A 26,204-nucleotide genomic window follows, 5' to 3' on the forward strand; every position below is an offset into this window, starting at 1 on the left:
TTATATTTTTACACGTTTTATTATAGTTTTTTGTTACTACCTACATTGTTTAATATTAGGAATAACTATGCTTGTTTCGAACTATTTAATACTTTTTATTTAAATATGTAATTGGATTTTCTCGTAATTAATGAACTTTAAATAAGTTCTTTATAGGAAATAAATATCATTAAACCGAAACATTCAAAGGATTGTCATGTTTTGAAGTCTTAAGTTCATTAAAATGTGACTCCGCTCCTCTTAAACTAAAATACATGAATTTTAAAGCTATGGTATAAAGTACCTTGACTTACAAAAGAGCAAAATATTTTAATGATAATTAGAATGTATTTTCATAATATTATTATTATTTCTGGTGACAACTTAATATCGGGTAACCGGTTTGATCGCTTAGCTTTCTTAAAGTTATAAACAAATAATGATAAAACATAATAAAAAGCGCACAGAAATAAAAAGTATAAAACTTTAATTCTAAAAAGAAAACGTTACAAGAATTGCATCTTTTCATATAAGTGTCTTACAATAGAAATAAATAGGTTCGAGCCGATCAATGGGACAAGGCACGACGTGCTGAGAATTCAAAAGAAAAATAATAAGATTGTAATGCGATTGTATATAAAGAGAATAAATCAGGTAAATAGTTTTGTGTAATATTCGCCATTCGCTCATTGTATACGTCGTAGGCGAGCTACGGGGTACCGCTACGAGACCTCTACGAGTTATGAATTGGAGTTTGCAGTGTTGAGACTCCAGTGTCAGTTTGCGCGGCGCGCTCTTGCTGTGTGGACGTGTACCTCGTTGGTGAAAGTGACTTGAAAACTTTCTCGACCCTAACATCGAGTCTTAGTTTAATTTAATGTTAACATTAGTTTAGTGTAAGTAACAGTCGCAGACTTTATTTAATCTGCTATTGTATTATAATAAATGACAATATTATACGGATTGTTTAAAATACATTAGTGTATTGGAGAATTTTTGAAAAAATTCAAACGGTAAGTAAAAATTCTTTCATATATATTTTTATCAAGTTTCGAAAGTAGTACGATTAATAATAAGCTTACCTACTATTCGGTAGAGTAATCAACTTGTTTGAAGTTGTAATGGATAGATAACACTTTAACTGATAAATATTTTATACGTTCCCAGCTACTGGTAAACAAAGGACTTAACATTAATTAATATTTGAAAATATATACTAACTACAAGCGAGATAAGAAGATCAAATAATTACACATTTTTAATGCAGCTTATTTCGGCTTTAGTTCTCATCAAAGGCGAGCGACGTCTGATGTCGTCTGACCCAAATGATTTACATCAGCATTTCAATGTTCATTTTTATCTCTCATTGTGGAAAAAGATCTAAGAACTCTGAAGTATTTTCCTTAACTTTATTTCTATGATTTTTTTTTCTTTAGTTTAATTTTTATGATTTTTAGATATTGTTATATGGTTTATGTAGAACATGAGATGGCACATTGGTTAGGTCAAACTAATTTTCACCAAGATTTTAGGTTTGGAATCGGTTTAGTTTTGCCTTAGCACTGAGGATATTCTATTTTGCATTTTTGCTATTTTGTTTCGGCGCGAAATTAAGTGCATTATTATCATTTACTAATAATAGTATGTATAAAGCTGAATAATTTACAATATGAGTCCAACTCTTAGTTTAATGACTTATGAAGAGATGTATCATACTGAAATTCAGCCGGAAAAATTAAATAAGAAGTCTTCATGCAAAATGTCGTATACCTTTTATTTGTATTGTATTGTGTTTAGTTTTTATCATCTTAGAATATAATATTTTCTTATATTTTTCAATCATTTATACGTAATTTTTTGAGTAGAAGAATTGCGGGTAGGTGTAAATCTGTATCTCTTTTTATGTTTTGTCAAGTAAACGACAAACATGAATTCTACATAATCATTATGTATAAATATAATTAAACTAATTTTACAGTTACAGTATAACCCGCACCCTAAGGGGAAAGATGCGCGTTTGTGACAAAATTTAAACGTCTCAAGGTATTTTTACTTTTAATGCCACTCAACAGTAATTTTCAATTTTAATTTTATTTTTCCGTTCTCCGGTTAAGATTCTCGTATTTATTTTCATTGGATCGTCTTGGTTATACTATAATATAAGACTATTTAATATATTGTGATTAGTTTTGTATTTAAAATGTTATTGATTAGTTAAATTTTTTTCATATAATAATTACATATAATTTGCTAGCTCATAAAAACACTCTTTATTCGTAATTTTATTCAAGAAAGTTCGACATTCATCATTAAATCGTTTCATCCAGAACATTAACTTGAGAAGAGGCATGTCTCGCTACTTGGCTAGAGTCTGCGTTTATACATTTTAAGCGTCAAGGTCGAAAGCGAATAAACAATGCTGAATGCGAATAATAGTCTGTTGAAAGCCGCTCCTCTATTACTCACGCGTTCGCGACTTTGACTAAGAATAACCGCGATTTATCGAACTATGATTTATGACCACTTTAACATATAAAACTATCGATATAATCGCTAACTCATTACATTGAAATTTATGGTATTTAACGAGTACGAAATCTATCTACGGAATAACGATAAAAGTATTTATTGTATGCTATTCTTGTGTTTCTAGAAAGTTTCATGTAATTGATTTAATTGCATTTGATATGTGCTATCATAGGGTTGTTATAATGCTCCCATTAATAAGCAAAATTTTGCAAGTACTATAACTGATTTTGTTCTTCTCTAATAGAACTTACAACAATAACTTATCGTAATGTACAAGTTCCATATCAATTGGGTTAGTAGGTTTTGCATAAATCCTGTTCTCTGGTGCTAATTACATTAATTAAAGTAGTAGTACTAGTTAAAGAAACGGCTTCCCCACCATGAAATTCCATGTGTTTGTTTGTTTAAGTTTGTGACAAAATCCTCCCCTACCCTACCTAAAATATTAAATTATTAAGGAGCAGCGGTAAATAAAAAAATGGTCGTTTTAGTTTTGGTAATTTACAAACAACCATATTAACTTACAAAGAGTTATTTATTTTTAAATCACAGTCAGACACTTTAATTTTATTAATTAGTACGGATAATATTAAAAATAGAATACCTTCACCTACGAAATATATTTGTATGTTTACATATAACTTAATGACAAAGGAACGAGTATATCTTCATCATTCGCTCGCACTTATCCCATTTATATGAACTCTGCAAAGTGTGTAGCTGTGCTTCTATTGGTAAACTATTACCATTGCGACAAAATACAAATTGTAAAAGGTATTTTATTAATATATATTTATTTATAAGAAATGAAGAGGATAATACTATGTTAACAGGAAATTGAATTGTACCGTTTGTCTTTTATTTTTCCCTCGTGATTTAGCCGTACCGTAATTTATTGTATCTTTTATGGTTTTGTTGCCACAAGATCAGCTTCTAACGAATTCATTACGAAACATTATATATTTCTCTATAAGCAATAAATTAAATATCCATGAAATTATACAGTCAAACATGCCTCGTAAAATTATCTTTGTAATTATAAAAGTACAGATAAATTCAATTTGTAGTTTGTTATAAATTCACGAACACGTGGAAAGATGTTGAAGGGACTTTGTTTTATATAATTTAAAGTAGACCGTATCCGTAGGTCGGTAACTTAGATCGTTGTGACACGCTTTAGACTTAGTTCATTATTTTTAATATGAAGACTTTCATAATATAACCTTCAGACGGTATGAAGATTCAACGGTATTAATTATTATTTTCTATTTATGAATTTCACGTCATATTGCCAACGAGGCGAACTGGAGTCAAAGCTGATCGTCGAGGCAGACGGTGTGGTTAGCAATGCATATTGACACAATAAATCTGACTGATTTTTGCTACACAGATTGTAAAAAGCAACAATCATTTAAAAAGTATATAAATATTTTTGTTTCGGTACATTCCCCAGGGGTTGATTTTGTATTTTTATAATGCTGTGCGTTTTGTGAACACGGACATTATTTAGTACATTAAAGCGGATTTAGATAAAAAAATATAAACATTAAAGTAATGTCTATAACATATATAATGTTTGAATTTATTTACATTACATTATCAATTTTAATATCATAGCTTTATAAAATTTAAAAGTAAAATTAAACTAATACTATTCATCCCACTGCTCCAATGCGGGTTGCTTGATAGAGTAACAGCCTGTGAATATTCCACTGTTGGGCTAAGGCCTCCTCTCCTTTTTTGAGGAGAAGGTTTGGAGTTTATTCCACTACGCTGCTCTGATGCGGTTTGCTGGAATACACATGTAAGTATTCAGTGAAATAAGACACATGCATGTTTCCTCACGAAGTTTTCCTTCACCGTCAACAAGCACGAGATGAATTATAAACAAAAATTAAGCACATGAAAATTCAGTGGAGCTTGCTCGGGTTTGAGTCCACGATCATCGGTTAAAATTCATGCGTTCGAACCACTAGGCCACCTCGGCTATAAATGCTTACATACACATGAGGTAAAACCCGACACGCGCAGGTTTCCTCACAATGGTTTTCCTTGCCGAACATTAGATGAATTATAAACAGAATGTATATAGTATGTATAAATTTTCAAATTTAGAAACAAATCCCTACTAAAATTGTAAATGTGAAACTGAATTTGTGTATTTGTTTTTTGGTTACGTTACGTCTTAACTGATTATCATGATTTTTTGGACACATGTTGTTAGAGGTACAGAAGAGGGTTCCTGACAACTGCTGACAACTGCATTTAATAAAATATAATATGTAAGTTAATAAAATAGAAAAAATGATATTTTTATATACAACACACTAAAAATAATTATTTTGTACCTATTTATACAATGACGAGGTTAATGTATCGGTATACATACAAATGTTTGCGCTTAATTCCTGAATTCAGTTATGTTTGCTCATCCCCAGGTGGTTCTGCTCACATACTCCTTTTGTGTACGTAATTGACAATTAGCCTGTCTTGATGTGCAACAAACGCAATAATGTCTCGTAGAGAAACCACAATACGAGCAATTCATATATAATTATAGTCGTACTTTTTAGAAGTGCAATTATTTGCTTATAACTTTTGCAAATATTTGTATAATATTTTCGAGTATAAACTGCTTATATCTGAAAACTGTATTTTTACTGAAGATATTGTAAGCTCTTGTGGGTAGGAAACTCCGTTAGTCTAATGGCTAGATTAGCTAGGCTGAAGATCAAAATGATTAGGGTTCAAATCTTTGGTGTGAAATCCTGTACAGAAAATCAAATCGAACAATTTTATTTAAGTATAAAGTAATGAGTCACCACCGCCCATAGACCTTGGCGTTGTAAGAAACTTCAGTCATCCTTTACATCGCCGATTCGCCACCTACCTCGGAATCTAATACATAATATGTATGTAATGTCCCTTGTGCCTTTAGTTACACTGGAAACGTGTAGATAGTACCAATCCAGCCGCGCTTGCACAAAACTCTGCCACCAATTTAGTTAAGAAATTCAATTCAGTGTTTATTGAAAATAATATATATTTTTTTATTTTAAGAAAGCATAGCTTTACATTTTATATGTAACATGATGTTATTCCTAATAGAGAGTGATTCTTTTTTTTTATAGAATAGGAAAGCGGACGAGCATATGGGCCACCTGATGGTAAGTGGTCACCAAACGCCCTTAGACATTGGCATTGTAAGAAATTTTAACCATCGCTTACATCACCAATGCGCCACCAACCTTGGGAACTAAGTTGGGATGTAAGTCAAGGCCGACTAGTGACATCGTTTAAAAGATTTAGCTAATAACTACAGGTACTTTAAATAGTCATTTATATTTGGCGCTCGCTATTCTAATATTTTTTTTATGTATGAATATTATTGTTTTTATTATGATTTTTTTTTGGTATTTCGTTATTAAGGGATTTATTCCTTTAAGAGTTGCTCTATCCTGCTTTATACTACTCTTTGGTCAGTCGTCGTTTAACAAATTATATATTTTTTTATAGTATAGGCAGACGGACGAGCGTATGGGCCACCTGATGGTAAGTGGTCACCAACGCCAATATACAATATACACTGTTTCACTCAACCTTCAAACCGGAACACAACAATACCAGGTACTGCTCTTTTGCAGTAGAATATCTGATGTGTAGGTGGTACCTACACAGACGAGCTTGCACAAAGCCCTACCACCAGTAAAAAATCTATTACATACAATAATGTGAATTAGTTCTTTACACTTCAACACACTGCTAGCTTCGTAACCTCAGTATGCCACAAAAAATACTTCATAAAAGAAGCTAATTACTTAACTTACCCTGACTCAGGACTTGAAACTTCAACCTTGAACCAAAAGACCAAAGAGAAATAGTTGAAATAAATTTGTACGAGTTGTTAATAATATATGAATTTCATAAGCTCATTAGACGGGTCGACGCTTCAATAGTCGAATATTCGATCGGAACCGATATCAAGCTCTCGATTCTTAGCGCTCATTTAGATTGCGAACACTCGCAATCTTGAAAACTAATTGGTAATATTTTCTTTGTTACATTTCGTTCACTTTGTAAAATTCATAATAAGTATGACATAATATAGCTTTATTTAAGTATATGTATTATATGACTTAGACAAACCTTTTAATCAAAGTCAAAATTAAAAAAAGGTCTTTTTCATTAGTCGTGCATCGTGTATCGTAGTAGTAGCGAATGGACGGGGCTGCTAGCGTCATATACGACTAGAGATACCTCCCATGGGATGATTCTTCATGTTCGACAGGTAAGACGCCAGCATCTTTGATTTTTCTGAAGACCTGTAGTTTTAGTGACAAAAAAAGAATAAGACTAACTAAATTGAATTTCCGTTCTGTTCTGTTTCTATTGCCTTATGCGGTGGATATTTTTGGACTAATTGAAACCTTTAGGCTATTGCCTATTTTAGGTTATTCAGCCGGATATATGAATATACCGCTATTGATCGGTCGCCAGAGCTTCATCCGTATTATAGCATAGTACCGCGAGCACGTGAGGTTGACTTGGTGTTATTATCGAAAAGACGTATGCTGTTGGGCCAAACGCACGAGATAAATTATAAAAAGAAATAAGACACATGAAGTACGGTGGTTATTGGCCGGACTTAAGATATACTTCAAAGAACTTCAAAGTATTTTCTGAATATTGTGGGAAACCTAACTCACTGGGAGATACTTAATGGTTAGAGATGTCTGTATAAACTCGTAAGCGCTATATTGACAAATGACGTGAAGCGGCCGTACAATTTTGCTTTATTTATTTGATCACACTATAACAATACAGTTGCAGTTTTTGTATATATGTTTACGTTATTACGCTTTGCTCAGAACTTAATTATTAAAAATTGATTTTATGTAAAACTTAGCTTTATTATGGAATGAAGTAATAATTCTACTTCTGCTTTTAAGAGTCACTTTCAGTACATTAAAATAAACCAAAACTAGACAATATCACGAAATTTCTTAGTATATCAATTATGTTGTCACGTGGCGCACCCAACTAGTGGTCACGTGGCCGTTACCAACGGCGTTGGTATTACAATCACACGATGATAGCGGTAATTAAACGCGCATCACCTCGCTCTCCCCCGCGCTAAATCGCCACACCACTACGCCCCTCGAGGTTCGCCACGCGCCACTCAGACATGCTCTAGTGATCTGTTAGGTAAACACTCAAACTATGTGGTTGTTTATACCTTGTTTTCTCTAACAAACTCGGAAAGAATTTTATATTGTTTTTATTTTAGTTCAAATTTTTTTATCTGCTGAGTTTCTTGCCGCTTAGCTTTACTTCAGTCTCACTTCAGGCCGTTCAACTTAGATTGCGTGTTCTTCTTATATTAATTCATATAAGTTAGCTATTTTAAATGTACCCAAGCTTACTATAACCACAATAATATATCAAGATTGTTAGTTATGGGTACGGCGAGTAGGCAAAATGGATTTGAAATAAAAGTTACTCTTATATATAATTAGGTACAAAGATAATTAAAATGTTCAGTATTTTAAAATATGAGAAACATTCATACTTGATGGTATAGCTTTGTGCAAGCCTGTCTGGACCCACTCATCACTTATTCTTCCGCCAAACAACAATACTTTTTTTTAAAGAGTTGAATATGGGATTGTGTGTGTGTGTGTGTGTGTGTGTGTGTGTGTGTGTGTGTGTGTGTGTGTGTGTGTGTCTAGTATGGAGGGTGAGCGAGCCAGCGTAGCTACAGGCACAAGAGACACGTGAGACATATGAGACGTTATAAGTCATGTTTAATATTTCTTAAAGAGCCAAGGTCGATGGGCGGTGGCGACTACCTATCATATTATAATCATAGTGGTATTTATTTAAAGAGACGCGTCAGAAATGATAAAATAAATGAACTTAATGAATAGGATAAAATAATGTACAAAAAGTTCTGAGCGACGTTTTAATTAAACTAATTATACAAGCGAAGTGAAATCAAAATATGATAAATATTAATCAAGCAAACTGGTTATTTGTCATATTCAGCGAATTAATTACTACGAAATTGAATATGAGACTCGTTTCAATTTGATGCGTTGTTAAAATAAATGATGTCGATACTTACAATAAAGAAATGAAATCCTCATTCGAGGATTTTTTTTTTTATAGAATAGGAAGCCACCTTCCTAGTGGAAGGTGGCTTCCACGAGCATTAACAACAACTATGATAACTCGTTTCTGATATCAAAAATTAAATTGAATGTTCCCATTAGATATCCACGTAAACCAATAACACCATTAGTAAGACCTTTCCGCAAAACTGTTTTAGGAAGCAATTCACCTGTATCTCGCATATGTGGAATTTTGAATGAGCACAGTGCTGTTTTAGACCCTTTTGGAGACTCATCAAACAAGTTTCACAAAAAAATATTGTCAAAATTGTCAGCTAACTAATTTATTTTGTTTATATTTGTATTTTATTATTTTACTATTATTGTTAATTCTTGTCATTTTTAACGTTGATTTACTAACAATTAATTATTTATAAGTTTGTCATCTCCAACTTTATCTTTGCAAGTGGTATTCACCTTAATAGGTAATGCATTTAGTTTTAAGTTGTATTAAAATTGTATACCTTTGTACGTGTTGATGTATTTACCACTGGTGAATCTTAAATAAATAAAATAAAAATAAAATAAAAATATGGGCCACCTGATGGTAAGTGGTCACCAAACGCCCTTAGACATTGGCATTGTAAGAAATGTCAACCATCGCTTATAGCCAATGCGCCACCAACCTTGGGAACCAAGATTTTATGTCCCTTGTGCCTGTAATTACACTGGCTCACTCACCCTTCAAACCGGAACACAACAATATCAAGTATTGCTGTTTTGCGGTAGAATATCTGATAATGTATTCAACATTACAGTCTTAGATGTTTTTTTTTATACAAAGTAATAATTAAAAACAAAATTATATCATCATGATCATCATCATCACCAGCCGAAAGACGTCCACTGCTGGACAAAGGCCTCCCCCAAGGATCTCCACGTTGGCCGATCCTGCGCTGCCCGCATCCAACGGCTTCCCGCGACTCGTTCTAAGTCGTCGGTCCACCTTGTAGGGGGCCTGCCCACGCTGCGTCTTCCGGTTCGTGGTCGCCACTCGAGAACCTTTCTGCCCCAGCGGCCGTCGGTTCTGCGAGCAATATACCACCCTTAATTGGTGATCTATTTGGAACAAATATGTTTGCTCAATAACATACTCGAGAAACTGATAATAAGATGGTTCCGGGCACAGAACTAAACTATATATGCGATATAGGTTTATACCGCAGCGAGGAATTGATGACACCCACCGTGACCCAATAGTATCAAAATTCATTTATTTTCGTACTTTCAAAAATATTATAAAATATAGTAAATAGACGCCATGAATAAAACCACATGAGTCGGAGGGCAATTTATTTAAAGTCATGTTTAACAAAGTGGCATGCCTGACCGTGTTTTTTTTATAATTACAATGAAATTAATTAGAAGTTGATTGTACGTAAGTGCATTAAAATTGTTTGTCACTAGTCACGTATTAATACGATCGGCGATAACGGATGATAAATTACCATGGAGTAGGTTATTCACAAAGTTACTCATAACAGTATTACAAAGGTACATACATACATGTATACTAAAGCTACTTATAGCGGCTTGAACAAGAAAGAGATAAGCAATACGGCGTTACAATTTTTGTGTCCCTTGATAGCTTCGTCGGGTTTGAACCGACTATGATTTGGGATATGTATAATAATCGAATTTAATAAAAATAAAAACTGTATAAAGTGACGCGTTAGAACGCGTGAATCTTAATCGACGATCGTGGGTTCAAACCCGGGCAAGCACCACTGAATTTTATTTGTGATTATAATTCATCTCGTGCTTAACGGTGAAGGAAAACATCGTGAGGAAACCTGCATGTGTCTAATTTTATTGAAATTCTGCCACATGTGTATTCTACCAACACGCATTGGAGCAGCGTAGTGGAATAAGCTCCAAAACCTTCTCCTCAAAAGGGAGAGGAGGCCTTGGCCCAGCAGTGGGACATTAACAGGATGTTACTGTACTGTACTGTAATTTTGTAGATTGATCACATTTTGTTTTAAATTATTCGATGTCTTCGCCTATTGTTATTAGATGTGAATGATTATTTTTCTTTAATAGAGTATATTTTGTACGGAATTAATAGAAATTTAACGATAAAATTCCATACTTAAGGCCTTAGTCCAGCTGTGGGATATTCACAGGCTGTTATTTTACTTTACTTTTATTTAAGTGGTGTGAGAGTTAAAAATTAGAGCTCGTCATTTGTTGTGTGCATATGAAATTCAATATTGTCGCTTTCGCTATGATTATTAACCACAAAAATCTTAAGTATTTCGACTGAAGGCTAGGCTAATGAATGAAGGCTATAGCAAAACACTAAATCACGATCCATAATCGTTCAGGTTGTAAATTAATTTTACTGAATAGATTCGTGGGTGATCTGATGTCGTCATATCGTCCGATATTTAAAGTTTTTCATTGTCCCACATTGTCTTACTCCGATTAAAGGAACCAAGTGAAGGACCATCAGCTCTTCCTGTTTTCCGAGGAACGTAAGTATAATACTTCCAACGTTCTAGCTCCTACTAGCCGAGCTCCTACTATTATTTTCGTAAAAGAAAAACTAAACAACTTTTTATATAATCAGACCCTGGATTAGAATTCAGCACTAGATCAACGAGGCGTATAGAGTTAGTATGTTGTTTCGGTTCGTCAGTGGGCTTAATCATGTAGGCGTTCTATCTCGTATGTATATAAAAATATCTCGTATTTTTAGGTGTGAGACCCAATCTGAAAGCTTTCAACATATTGTTATTTATTAGTTTATTATTATTTTTGTGAGATAAAATATAAAGTTCGCACAAAATATAAAGTTTTAGCTACAATACGTGTGAATACAGAAATTATTGATGTATAAGTTAATAATTTGTAAATTTATTTTTGCGATTATGAATAAAACCTATCAAGCTACCGCATTGAACATAGAGGTATATTTTTGCCAGTCCATTTAAAAACTTTTATATTAAGGTTGCCTGGCGTGGATACGACTTGCCGGAGCTCAGTGTGCCCTAGGATGTTGACTGCACGAGTTTTCTTTGTCTACTTCAATAACTCTTTTATTGTCTTATTTCTATTATAATGCTGACACATTGCACTATCGGACGACGTGCACATTGTTTAAGGCACTTTTATTTTATGAAAGGTATGTAGTATGTATACACTGGCTTTTAGGGTTAGGGTTTTGTGGGTCTGGGTAGGTACTCATCAGATATTCTACCGCACAACAGCAGTACTTGGTATTGTTGTGTTCCGGTTTGAAGGTTGAGTGAGCCAGTGTAATTACAGGTACAAGGAACATAACATCTTAGTTCCCAAGGTTGGTGGCGTATTGGCGATGTAAGCGATGGTTAACATTTCTTACAATACAAATGTTTATGGGCGTTGATGACCATTTACCATCAGGTGACTCATATGCTCGTCCGCCTACCTATACAATAAAAAAAAGTAATGAGTCCCACGTTGTTGATAAATTAAATCCTCTGTCGATTCATTACAATCAATCACGTTACGTTATTTATTTTTGCGTTTGTTAATTTCAATCGCTTTGTGTACTAAGCAACAGTATCAAGATTTATTCCTCTAGAGAATATTTGGGTATGGAAGCTTAATTCATTATTTTATTACTGAGTTTAATGGATAATATGTATATTCCAGTCACTGCGAATTTACTTATTTATATATTTTTAACCGTTGCTATGTGCCCTTTGACCCATTTCCCTATGGCGTGCTTAGCTTAGTCAATATAAGAACTGCCACAACTAAAGTTCATCTTATCTACGTCCGCCGTTTGATACGGAATGTCACTGTTTTGTTTACGTAGACTTGAGTAATCTTGGTTCATGGTGCGAATAGGCTTTTTAAAATATACTCGTATATTTTTTTATTATAGCGATAACAGTTACTTTTCAATAAAATTTAACATGTGGCAGAGGCGCTTTTTGACGATATATTTGTCGCTCTGGAGTTAATCTTTCCTTTATTATGATTTTTTTTTTTTTTTTATAGAATAGGAAGGTGGACGAGCATATGGGCCACCTGATGGTAAGTGGTCACCAAACGCTCTTAGACATTGGCATTGTAAGAAATGTCAACCATCGCTTATAGCCAATGCGCCACCAACCTTGGGAACTAAGATTTTATGTCCCTTGTGCCTGTAATTACACTGGCTCACTCACCCTTCAAACCGGAACACAACAATATCAAGTATTGCTGTTTTGCGGTAGAATATCTGATGAGTGGGTGGTACCTACCCAGACGAGCTTGCACAAAGCCCTACCACCAGTAAATGACACTCTTATTTGTAATTCCACATTTATATAAGACGATTATGGCCTAAATATTAACTAATTTACAAAGTAGTCGCGTAAACAACTCGCTCTATTATGTATAATTTCTTCTAGACGCTTAGTCTAGAAAAGATCTATTACCCAAGGATTTAATAACAGCCGAGACATGAATATGATAACGGGGCTTCACGTAGATTAAACTCGGTGCCTTGAAGGAATGCATTAGAAAATTATCTCGTTCGTATAAAGCGCATAGCATTCGTCGTTATTTACATGTATTATTCAACGATGAAATTGCAAATTCTGTTTTCAATCTGATACCGAGAACGTTCTATGTATCTATTAAAGAACAATTGTATCGAATAAGCTTTTAAAATGATAATAGTACTTTAAAATAAGATAATATTGTGTTTTAGTTTATGTGATGAACAAAAGGACATTGTTATTCATCATGTCCGACGTCCGTAAGGCGACGTGACGTCAGACATTTTGGTTAGAAAACCCATTTTTCCTGAAACATTTTGAAAAATTATTGTTTTATGTAAATTTAAAGTTGGCAAAGTTCAAACGTCTCACTGATAGGTGACTTTTCTACTGCAGTGTAAATGCATTCTGACCACATTGTATCCGCTGAAGGCACACAATTATATAACTTTACACGGTGTGACAGTCAAAAGTTGGTTACATCTCTGTTTTTTATTTATTGGTATTTATGAGCAGTTTTGTAGGAATAGCAATAAATACGACATAAAAAAAATAAAAATTATAATTACCTTTTGATAATATACGATATAAATATTATAATTGTTTTAGCTTGCCAAATATATGTCACAACAAGTTCCAGTTAACACGTATGATTGATCACATAATGCCTGACTAGACAAAGTGTAAGGCTCCGGTCTTTTAATGCTATAAGTAACGTCCGAATTCAGTTTAAGCTTCCGATCTACGTTTCAACGCCAGACACGGTGTCAGCGGTCAATACATATTTCAGCAGCAAGAAACGCCTCGATCACAAGAATAGTCTATAAACAATACTCGCGTGTGGTGTTTTTTTAATTTTAATATTGTGTACTGACGTACTAGACTTGACGTTTCAATGGCTCGAAATAACTAGAGACGCCAGCCAGAGCGTTTGAAAGCCGTATACGACGTCCATTAGCCGACATTACCGTTTAAAGAGAACTCAACAGTACATTTATAGTAAAAATCGCGTGTGGTTTGACGCAGTAAGCGGCCGACGGTGTTAATAGGTAACCACAGGCTGACTGGCAGCATTTTGCGGACTTCATCTTTATTCATGTATCGAGGAATGGTTCAAATTTTTTGTTTGATTTAACCGTCATGTGGTATATAGTAGTTGATTTTATTTCTATTTTCGTATGCTAGACAAGCTCCTTCACGTCGTTAAACTTTAGGGGTGTAGCGTGATCTTATATAATAATAAGCTTTTTCAAATAGGTCTATCAACATTCAAAAACAAAACAAAACCAATTCTTTAGATTTATATATTAGTATACACATATATCTATTAAAAATGTCTCAAGTTTGAGTGTTATATTATTATTTTTTATTTGAAACACTACGCATATAGTTTATTTACTTCATTAAAAAAACACAATTATTATGCTGCATCTACTCTATAAATGGGGATATATATTTCTAAACGTTAAAATATGAACCGTAAAAAAATTTGCACACAATAAACCTGAGCCTTGAAAGGTTTTCGTTTCGTATGTATCATACAAAGCATTATTAACGTTGTTTCAAAAGGCTTTTACATAAATACGAGGGATCACGTGACACATTATAATGTTGCCATTTGATAACTTGTAATCCACTTTTGTTCATAAGTGTATCTCCTCCACGAGGCCTTTTCAAGTTCGAAGGGTTTGTTAAGCAATTCAACAGAGGCCCTTTACGGACCACATTCGATATTGCTTTGTGGTATTGCTCGACGGATTACCCAAATTTTACTTGTATGAATAGGACCAAGCCCAGTTTCGGTCGGTCTATTAATCCTTATTGTGGTTCCGTCGAAAAACTTCATTAATCAAATGAAATTCGATATCAATTACGTAGCGTTTCATTGTTTGTTAATAAAGTATTTTGTTCGAATTAGATTTAACAATGGATTGTTACATAAATATTTACTAGAATAAGCATTTTACTTTATTTTATTATATATATTATTGTTTTATATTAATTATTCTTATATAATAGTAAAAAATATATATTGTTAGAACGCGTTAATTACTTGAACTAAAAGTCAGATTTGTAAAATTGATTTATCTTTTATACCCCAACTTTTGAGAAAGGTTATCGACTACATAATATCACGCTACGGCCCCCGGGGCGGAGCAGGGACATTCAACGCGGGTGTATACGAACCGTAGCTGTATAGCTTAACAATTATAATTTTGTAAAATTATTCAAAGGTGCTTGTAAGTGACTACTTAAATAAATATATTTTGTTTCTGACTTACTTACCTTGTAGCGCGCACACTCCTAAGCTACAGCCACATCGTCGACTCTTTCATCCATAGGTCGTCTGTAATATATTGTTTGTACGCCGATAAAACCGCCTTTGTAAAACTTTCTCGTCATTTTAATATATTTGGTAAAGAAAAAATGAATATTTGTTGTTGCATTTGCTCTATTTTTTGAAGTAAACTAGTTAAACGAATTTGTTGTATATATCTGTCTCTTTGGCACAGAGTGAATTTTACCGTTTATGAAACACGTATATAATTAAATTGTATTTAATTTCTATTCATACTTATGTTGGTTTTAACAAAGTTCAAATAAGTTAATTTATATTTGTTTGTCCTATCTATCAGAATGTGGGATTATATTGGTAACTAACAAAAAACAGTTTTTGCAATACTATATATTTTATCTTGTAGTATAACTATTCCTTATCTATAAATTATGCTTTGTAGCTTTGAATTTATCGAGTTTAATTTACTAATAAAATTTTTACATAACATTTTTTTTTTAATATCTAATAGAAAAAATAATTTATTAAAGATTCACCGGCGAAGTTTGAATACAGTGTTGTAAAAAAATATTTATTTTGAGTATAGTAAAAATATAAAGTCGTAATAAATCGTATTGATAAAAAGATACAACAGTTATTGTCCTACAGTGTCCGAAGTTGGGATTGAATTTTATCCATGGCAGGGTCTTGAAGACTAACCATCTGCGTAAACGATAATATAGTATTATAGTATAAATAGTGTTTGCGAATACACAGTGGAACTAACTATTCCCTTACTCTCACAGACCAGGGAGAGAAATCCAACACGACCGTAGAACGATCAGTTTCCATCAGTTTTACTGGTTTCGCAAGTAAGGATAAAATTGCCAACTTCCTAACAGAAACTCCAAAAATATTATTATTGCCCAATCTGGAACTTGATCCCTGGGCTTCAGTAGAGCTGTATTTAGTTACTAGAGCAAATAGGCAGTAATAAATACGTTTATCACAACTAAAGAAGCGAATAAGCAATGACATATTTTAATATCTAACCAAGGAAATATAGGAGAATACACGTTTCATTAAGAAGCTTAGAAGCAATGCGCTTACATTCGCGAAGCTCTTTGGCAAATAAACATATTATATAAAAGAAAATAAAATTTCACTTTTAGGAAATTATACTGTGAGTCGTTTCTTTATACGAGTCTTATTCCTTTGAGTTGAGAGCATCTTCCTTGTAGAATTGTTTTAGGAGTAAGATATAAGAAAAATGTATTCGTACTCAAAATTTATATAATATTACATAGAATTGTGACAAATATTTAGTATTCGCTATTGTACCCGCAATGTCGAGTTAGCTCGTTATAACAATGAATCTTTTTTTTCTCGCAGTGGAAACCTTCAGAAAGGTACCCGGGTTCCATGGGGGTGGAGCCGGGTTGTGTGGGATTCATAACAATGAATCTTAGCCTAATATTACGGATTCCAATCTACTGAATTTTCAAGTGTTGGGTGTATGCACTGAAAACATCTTAGAATAATCTCACAGTGTCTGATGAAATTCTGTCATTGGAGCAGCGTGGTGGAATAAGCTCCAAGCTTTCTCTTCTAAATAATGTTAACAGGCTGTATTTTTTTTATAAATAATGTTATATTTGTAACAAAAATCAAGCACTAATCTGGTTTTATTACGATCGTGAATAAAAACCAGAAAGCTATTGAATGCTATATCTAAATTTGTACTAAATATGGTCGAATATTTGAGGTCTCGTCTAATATCCTATTCTATGAACTTAAACTTTATTCGTTAAAGTATTCATATTAAAATTAAAACATAAAATACTAACGCAATAAAGATGCTGCCAACCTTCGCTGCCACCGCTCAGAAATCCGGACGGATCGCTAGCTCACAGTCCGCAAGAGCAAGCTGATCTCCTGGCTAAACTCTTTGCCGACAATTCCGTCATCGATGATTGTAGTGCACTGCCACCTACAATACCTGCATGTGGCCATACGATGCCTGACATTAAAATCAGGCAACGTGATGTGCGTGCGGAACTGCAATCACTTGATGTACGGAAAGCTAGCGGTCCCGATGGAATACCAGCCATAGTGCTGAAGAAGTGCGCAGCGGAGCTGTCTCCTGTGTTAACGCGCCTGTTCCAACTTTCTCTCTCTTCGGGAAGTGTGCCGGAGGCTTGGAGAAGAGCTAATGTGCAAGCGGTTCCCAAAAAAGGGGATCGGTCTGACCCGGCAAATTATCGGCCAATAGCTATCACCTCAGTACTTTGTACGGTGATGGAACGGATTTTAAACAACCAACTGATCCTTTACCTAGAAGATCACTGTCTAATTAATGATCGTCAGTACGGGTTTCGACCAAAACGGTCCACAGGTGATCTTCTAGCTTACGTAACACACCTCTGGGGTGAAGCTATCGACAAGCATGGAGAATCGTTGGCTGTCAGCCTCGATATCTCCAAGGCTTTCGACAGGGTCTGGCACAGAAGTCTTCTCTCCAAGCTACCGGCATATGGTCTGCCTGCTCAGCTATGCACCTGGATTGCCAGCTTCCTACACAAGCGTAGCCTTCGTGTTTTAGTAGATGGTTGCGCTTCACAATTCTATGTAGTGAATGCTGGGGTCCCCCAGGGATCTGTGCTATCTCCCACACTCTTTCTTTTGCATATCAATGATATGCTCTCCCTTGGGAACATACATTGCTATGCAGATGATAGTACAGTGCATGGTGGATACCACGGACGCGCAGTGGCTGGGCGGGCGGAAACTGAGGAGAGGCGGGAGAATCTTGTCATTGAACTCGATAGGACGTTAGATCTCATCGCCAAATGGGGCTCTGATAATCTTGTTGAGTTTAATGCCAAGAAAACACAGGTATGCGCTCTCACGGCGAAAAAGTCAACATTTTCCCCTCTTCCCTCCCTCTGTGGTACTCCGCTGGTGATGCAAAGCAAAATCGCCATGCTGGGGATTGACGTTCGCTGCGACCTTAGTCCAAGGGATTACATCGAGGCTGTTATAAAAACAGCTTCACGGAAACTCGGAGTTCTGAACAAGGTGCGGCGCTTTTTCACGCCACAACAACTGTGGCTGCTGTACAAAACACAGGTACGGTCTTGCGTGGAATATTGCTCGCACCTTTGGGATGGCTCCGCTAAGTACCTACTTGAGGCCTTGGACCGGTTGCAGCGACGTGCCGTACGCATTATTGGCGACGTAAAGGTCACAAACACCCTTGAACCTTTACAATTGCGTCGTGAGATAGCAGCACTGAGCGCTTTCTATCGACTGTATCACGGCGAGTGCTCTGAGGAATTATTCTCTCTAATTCCTGCTTCCCCCTTCCTTCTTAAGTCCACGCGAGCTGGTTCTCGATGTCACCGCCTAACTGTGACATCAATTCCATCACGAACAAAGAAACTTGGCAACTCCTTTCTTTGTCGCACTTCCAAAAAATGGAATTCCTTACCAGCTCACGTATTCCCCTCCTCTTACAACCCGGGTTCCTTCAAACGAGGCGTGAAGAGGCATCTTGCGGGCCGGCAAGGCGAAGGCGGCTAGTGCAGAAAGTTTTTCCCGTCTGTACTGGCCGTCGTCGCGTTTGGATTCTACTACCACTTACCATCAGGTGGAGTAGAGTCATTTGCCCTCCCGGCGATATAAAAAAAAAAAAAAAGATAAATTTCATTTCATTCATAATTTGAACACTTTATTAGATTTTGCTTGTACTGAAACCCATTTGTTGTTTTTATTTAATTTTGTTATTAATTAAAATGTTCTGTTCAAATAATATCGAAATCGGTATAAAATTGAATCGTTTCTTAAAAACAATAACGTGTTACCAGATAGACGTAATTATTGTATTTATATAAGCACATATATATTCAAAAGGGTTCGGAGAGGCCATTAATCAACGTCAGCTAATCTTACCGAGTCGGACGGACAGCAAACTTTCCTTTTGTAACTCAAGTTAACTCATTTTTCACGAGATCGTTGTTGGCTCTGAGTTGAGCTCTTAAACTGAATGGGTACTGGTTGCACTATTCATGCATATTGCGCAGCCCGTGAGTTAATTAAATTATTCAAAGAATAACATATTATATGGACCTGACGGCGTGTAGTTAAAAGTAAAAAGCCATCATTTCATACATAACCTTATCATTTATAAACTTTTATCAGGTAGGTTCTTACAAGCCCATTTAAACCGTCATTTTATAATTTTAATATAAAGTTTGAAATGTAGATTCTTATAATTACATGTAATAATTATATACATTTATATTTTTAAATCCTGTATAAACATCAACGCATGCTAACTCCCAGCTCTTCTATCATTTATACAATCTTGTACAGTATAATAAGCCTTATTTATTGAAAAAAAAAAAATAACATGAGTTTTAATTTTTGGAATCCACCTTATGAGTTATATTCAGAACTTTTGGTCGAATACTATTTACGTTGTTATACAAACAACAATTATTTTTTATATCAAATTAAAATTAAAAAATGATAATGAAAAAAATACTAGATTCAAGTACACGCACGCCACGAAAAGCACTTTTGAAACGTCATTTTACAAGACTAAATGAAATGGAAGGGCTGGCCGAACACCGTCCAGACCAGCCTAGGAATCAAGAATCCCAATGTGATAGAAATAAAATCGCAATCCAAAAATTTTGATGCTGATGATGATGATGCTGCCTGGAAATGAAGGAATTACAAAATAAGTAATAAATAGACAAAGTAACAAAGATCGCGTGTCGTGACATCTAACGAAAACTGCACATGCAACGGTAGGTGTCGGTAGATACTAATTATTATGAGTGACGCGCGTGACCTCTAATGACCGCACTGCACTCGAAACAGCTGTAAAACTGAAATTTAACGTTTTTTTCCCTTACGTCATTAATTTAGTTAAAGTAAAAAAATCTTATAAATTGTTACAACGTGCTGGAAAAGTATTGTTAAAAGTAAAATTATTGGAATTTTATCACATCTACTCTATAATTTTTCCATGATTTCTGTTACTGTCCTTTGCCAAAGACATTGAATAAAGAATTTAAAAAGTAAGTGTATTCCATCTGATTGTGAATTCAAATTTTCAGTGCAGTTCGGGGCGGAATAATAAGACAAAATACAATCGTATTATGCTAAACGAATCCAAAGCGTCGATATCAGCACACGAGCACAATTACAAAGTGGTTGCTATCTAATCGCGCCATTACGTGATTACAACTCATTACTCACTCACCGCCCCTACTACCACGACATGTCGCTAACATAACTACGAGTATAAACAGCCACCACAGTACTGCGAACAACTCGAAATGGTATGCGGCTTAAATTTGAATATATAAGAACTGCAGCAGTACGCATACTTCTCTGTAGAGCTATTCTGTAAGAATAACGAAACTCACCGCAGAACACGATTTTGGATTGCCAGAAAGTCATATGCGACAGTAACTTGTAAATTTTAAGGATTATAATTATTAATTATAATCCTTAAATATACAAATCAAAATGGCGTATTATTATATTAAACGTTTTCAATAATTAGCGAGGGTTAGAATATCACTAATGATTTGTTCTTTTATTTAATAAATGGGTTTCGAAATGTTTGCATTCTAAACAAATTAACATTAATAAAGTGAAACGGAAGAGGGTTCCGGTTTTCGTTTGCAGCGTCGTGTATACCCAGTTGAGAATTTACAGGGAACAAATAAATAACTCGCTGATATCTCCTTTCGTTATTGGAGGGGTAGATGGGTAATGAAATAAATAATAATGATTATTTACTTGGAATGTTAATTATATTTTCATCGGTGATAGGGCTTTAGTCCAAACCCGTCTGGGTACCACCCACTCATCACATATTCAAACCGCCAAACCGCTGTACTTAGTATTGTATTCCGATTTGAAGTGTGAGTGAGCCAGTGCAACTGCAGCCACAAGAGATATTACATCTTTGATTCCAAGATCCAAGGGCATTGACTATATAAGGAATAATTCTTCCAGCGCCAATGTCTATGGGCGATGGTGATCATTTACCATCAGGTGGCCCAGGTATCTTCCAGTCCGCCTTCTCCTATTTTATATTTAAAAAAAACAATTACAAAATATTTTTGTATTTTAATAATGTTAATTATATATTTATTAATAGAATACACGTCCTGAGGACAGACATAGACTTATTATAATGTTATCTTAATTAGAAATTTTGTTGTTGTCTTTGATAGTAATGCCGTAGTTATGGCTATAACTATTACTTGGAAATCCGCCTTATCCTTCTTGTGCACGTATCATAATATGATATATTACGTTTCAAATAGTGCAAGTTTCGTATCCGCCCTTCGTGTTTGTAAATAGATTTGTACATAAAATATAATACAAAATTGATGCAGACCGTCGCAGAGACAAAAGGATTTAAAACCCAAGTAGAAAGCTGAATGTACATACATTTGGTACAAATATCGGTTGCAAATCTTTATTCTTTTAAATAAATTTTATAATCTATTATTTATTTTATTTCGTATTTAAGTATTAGTTTTGTTTATATTTGTACTTACTCTAAGTTTTTTTTTTTTAAATTATAAAATCGTTTTTTTTCCTATTTTCGTAATTTTATTTTTCTTTATTATTCCGTTTCAAGTTGACTGCATTGAAAAACTTTTTCTTATTCTTTTCTCATATTCTTGAATTTTGTAAACGTTTTATAAAGTATTTTTAACTTCTAGCTATCAATTCTTTATAAAATTTTAAATTCTCTCTACGCTCCTTATATTGCCACATGAATAAAGAAAATTGTCGGGTGGTTGGAACTGAATACTATATCTCAGAACACCGCAAGTGAACGCAATCGCGCTGCGTTGTAATATTTTAAATTCATAACGTGAAATAAGTTTATGTTCTTTTATCATTCATATGAGTGACGTTTATATTATCTATTATTTACATTGATTATATACGAATTGATACGATTGAATGATATAATATATGAATAGGATAAAGTTTTAAAGATTTTGTATTAGAGATATCATTTATTACTCCAAGCCAACACGATGAAACATAACAAACAGTACGCAGTGTTATATGTTGACGGTTCGTACAAAAATCCACCAACAGGGAAAAGTCAAACAGCTTTATACTCAGGCTTTACGCAAGTAGTACTACAGTATTTATGCGGGTGGATGTCTTTGCTTCATGTAGTCAGTAAGTACTTAATTATTATTTTATGTTATAAATAAAATTACTGTTAAATATGATAGATTTAATCTCTTTGAGCAGATTTCATAGGCTTATTATAAATTATATTTAACAGGCTTATAGGTAAAATATAACATTAAGCTTTTAACCAAAATGGTCGTTCCGAGACACGAGCGTGTGACACTGTTAACTTCGTATCCGGAGTTTTTTTTTTTTTTTCAGCCTTTTGCCGTCCACTGCTGGACGAAAGCCTCCCCCATAGAATGCCAACCATCCCGATCTTGGGCAGTCCGCATCCATCCCGAACCTGCCACCTTTTTTAAATCGTCGGCCCATCTTGTCACAGGGCGTCCTACACTACGTTTGCCTAAGCGTGGTCTCCACTCCAACACGTGTCGGCTCCATCGGCCATCAATGCGCCTGGAGACATGACCAGCCCACTTCCACTTCAGCGAGCTAATTCTAAGCGCGATGTCGGTGACTTTAGTTCTCTGGCGAATGTCCTCATTTCGGATTCTATCTGCCAGAGAAACCCCAAGCATCGCGCGTTCCATTGCTCGCTGAGCGACCCTAAATTGGTGGACCAGACCATCCGGAGTTATACAAAACTTATTATAGAAATAAAACAATAAACTTCAGTACGTATAAGCTAGGGGCATTATACTAATGAGACAGCTATTTTTAAGTAAGTAAAATTTGTTTATACTGCAAAACATTATAAAATTAATGTTATTAATGTTTAATATTACTTTTAACATAAATTTTATTTTGAGCACCTATTAAAGCACCCTTTTCGTCTCGCTCTATAATAAATAGTACTCCATTAATCACAACGCTTCCTTTTTCATCGAACATTAAGTGAAATACCATGTAATTTTTACATGGAATCTTTAAAAGCATCTGAAAACATTATGCGTGTGACATGGTTCTCTTTCCGGCCGTTGGTGGATATTTACATACACGATAGGTACCATGTCAAATTTAACTATCTAATTAATAGTTCTGCGTTTCAAAATTAGTTTTAAGTGGTTTTTTAATGTTGTTTGTTTAAAGTAATATAGCGTTTTTGTTATCCATACATTTTAAAAAAAAGGTCATCCTTTACATTGTATGAAAATAAATTTTATTAATACCATAGATTAGTGTTTAACTTAGTTTAATCGTTATGTGATGAGGTTGTTCACACAGGGACCTGATGATTTCACAGGACGTATATCACGCATTAGCAATGCGTAACCCAAGTTTACTCTTACATTTCGATTGAACGAAATTCGACACGATCGGTTGATAAAAATGCAAAATATATTTATTTATTTTATATATATCTAAATTCTTGACGATAAGTCTCTCGTGTATGGACGTCCTAAGATATATTGCACAAATGTGAATCTCAAGGAAAGCGATAGAAAGTGCAAAGTTGGCTTCAATTCAAGCATTTACATTCCGACTTCAAAAGATTTGAAACAGATTTTCTGATCTGAAGAATTCGCGGTCTGCTCTGAATTTATCGCGTTCGCTGAATTGTGTTTGAGCGATTGACAAACTTCTAAGATCTATTCCATGTTGATCTTACATAAAACTTTTATATATTTGTTTTTTTTTTACCTGAATAATCTAACGATGTGATTTTGTTTCCTGCTTTGGCTACTTAGTACTACTACTACATTACATCTATATGAATTAATTATATTAATATAATTGCTCAGAGGTTTGATTCTTTGGCAGTTTTTTTTTAAATTAAGATAAAAAAATTATTTATTTAATATAATATTTCAAAATGTATTTAAACTCTTTTTAACGGTCAATAGTAACTAACCGTTCAGAATAGATTCTTACCCAGTGGTTGCTGCTATGTAGATTAGTTGGTCTTTTTCATCCATAATATTTATAATAAAAGTACATATATATATACAAAATCTTAATTAAATTTACATTATATCACAATATTACCTTTATTGTCAAGCACGGAGTAAATTATAAATAAAATAATCACATACTCAGCTTTGCTTGCCCGGATTTGAATCCGTAGTGTCCGGTTAAAGTTAGCGTTTTGTTTTATCTATTAACATGAGAGTATTTACGCAATAATCGGATATTGCTTAAAGGATATGAGTAGAATCATTAAAATCGATCTTTTTGTGTCTTTGTTATAATTATTCCAATATAAGGGTATTCGATATCACAGTGACGGGCCGCCGTCAGCGGGTAGACATTGGCAGAGCGCCATCCCTCGTCTCACTAATCTCAACAGTCAGTTGTCATTAACTTAGATAAACTGATCCCGAACTATTGCAATCAATCATTATTAAACGTTCGACTGCTAAACCTTCTCGTGACCTGATTATAGTTCAATCGTTTGATGATTATTAATCACCTCAAAGGATAATTTTCAGCATTCATTTGAACTAACTTAAGCTTTAATTAAGTCAACAGCTTATAAGCGTGTCCGTTCACTTTATGGAAAGTGAGTACCACCCTTTATGGCAACAGCGGAGGGCTTGTAGGTGCGTTGCCCACCTTTAAGGAATGAGTAGGCTCTTTTATGAAGATTACCAAACCATATCAGTTCTGCAAAACCGCTGACGAATGTTCCACAGAGTGGTTGTGTTATATAATAAAAGCCGCAGTTTTTTGTCCTGACCTTGTACTATTTTCTCGATTCCGTATACATTTACGCAATTACATTATTTGGCGGACATATGAGATCTTTATTTTTTTTAATTCTTGCACTACCACTATACAAAAGCCATATCATAAATTAAACAAGTTCAACAAAGAAAATCACATATATAACAAGTTTATATTTTAATTAAATTACTGTTTAGAGCAAACAGGTAATCTTCTAGGCAAGCGTGCTAAATCTTAGGCCGTGTCGATGCTTTACATCAGGCAAATCAACGGTTAAATGCTGGCCAATAAATCATAAAAAAACTATGTACCAACACGAATAAACTTGACTTTAGTGACAGACCTGCGTGCAATAATTTCAGATCAACCATTTGGATTAATTGAAACTAAAATACATTAAATTACGCTGGTACTTACGATACATACTTCGCAGACGAAGTCGAAGAATTTCTAAAAGAGTTTTCTTAAAAGTCGTTATTAATTATTCATTTTAAGCTATTTCCTGTTATTGTATATGTTATATATACTCTGTAATATATACAGGAATAAATGAAGCCTTACGTGCATAACGCTTGAGACCGCTATGGGGAAGACTCAAAGATTTCACAAAGCGATGGTGAGAAAACGTGAGTGACCTGTATTTAAATACGTGATCCGCTGTGGCTGTATAATAATACAACATAAATAATAAAAGGCAAGATTTAAAAACTTGATTTAAATATATTTGATAAGCGCAGCATTTCTTACTTATTAATTCAATTTATTGTTTAAATTTACAAAAGTCATACGGACAGGAAAGCTTTCGTATACTTTTTTTGACTGCCTTGCATGGGATAGTTTAAAATACCTATTCCTATTCCTGAGGTTTTGGGTTTGTATCACCACTTTGATCAATAAATGAAGTTTGATAACTGTCAGAACTAC

At 34.3% G+C, this 26,204-nt stretch overlaps 1 protein-coding gene across 1 annotated transcript in view; it reads left to right on the forward strand.

Moving 5' to 3' along the window:
- Positions 1–828: 828 nt before the first annotated feature.
- The window catches only part of LOC126770201 (somatostatin receptor type 2), a 130,483-nt gene continuing 105,107 nt past the window's right edge, over positions 829–26,204 (forward strand). Inside the window, exon 1 of the mRNA XM_050489461.1 lies at positions 829–992. The gene's annotated coding sequence lies outside the window, so the exon portion shown is untranslated. The remainder of the gene's footprint in view (positions 993–26,204) is intronic.

The sequence above is a fragment of the Nymphalis io genome, chromosome 8, assembly GCF_905147045.1.
Source record: "Nymphalis io chromosome 8, ilAglIoxx1.1, whole genome shotgun sequence".
Taxonomy (NCBI): Eukaryota; Metazoa; Arthropoda; class Insecta; order Lepidoptera; family Nymphalidae; genus Nymphalis; species Nymphalis io.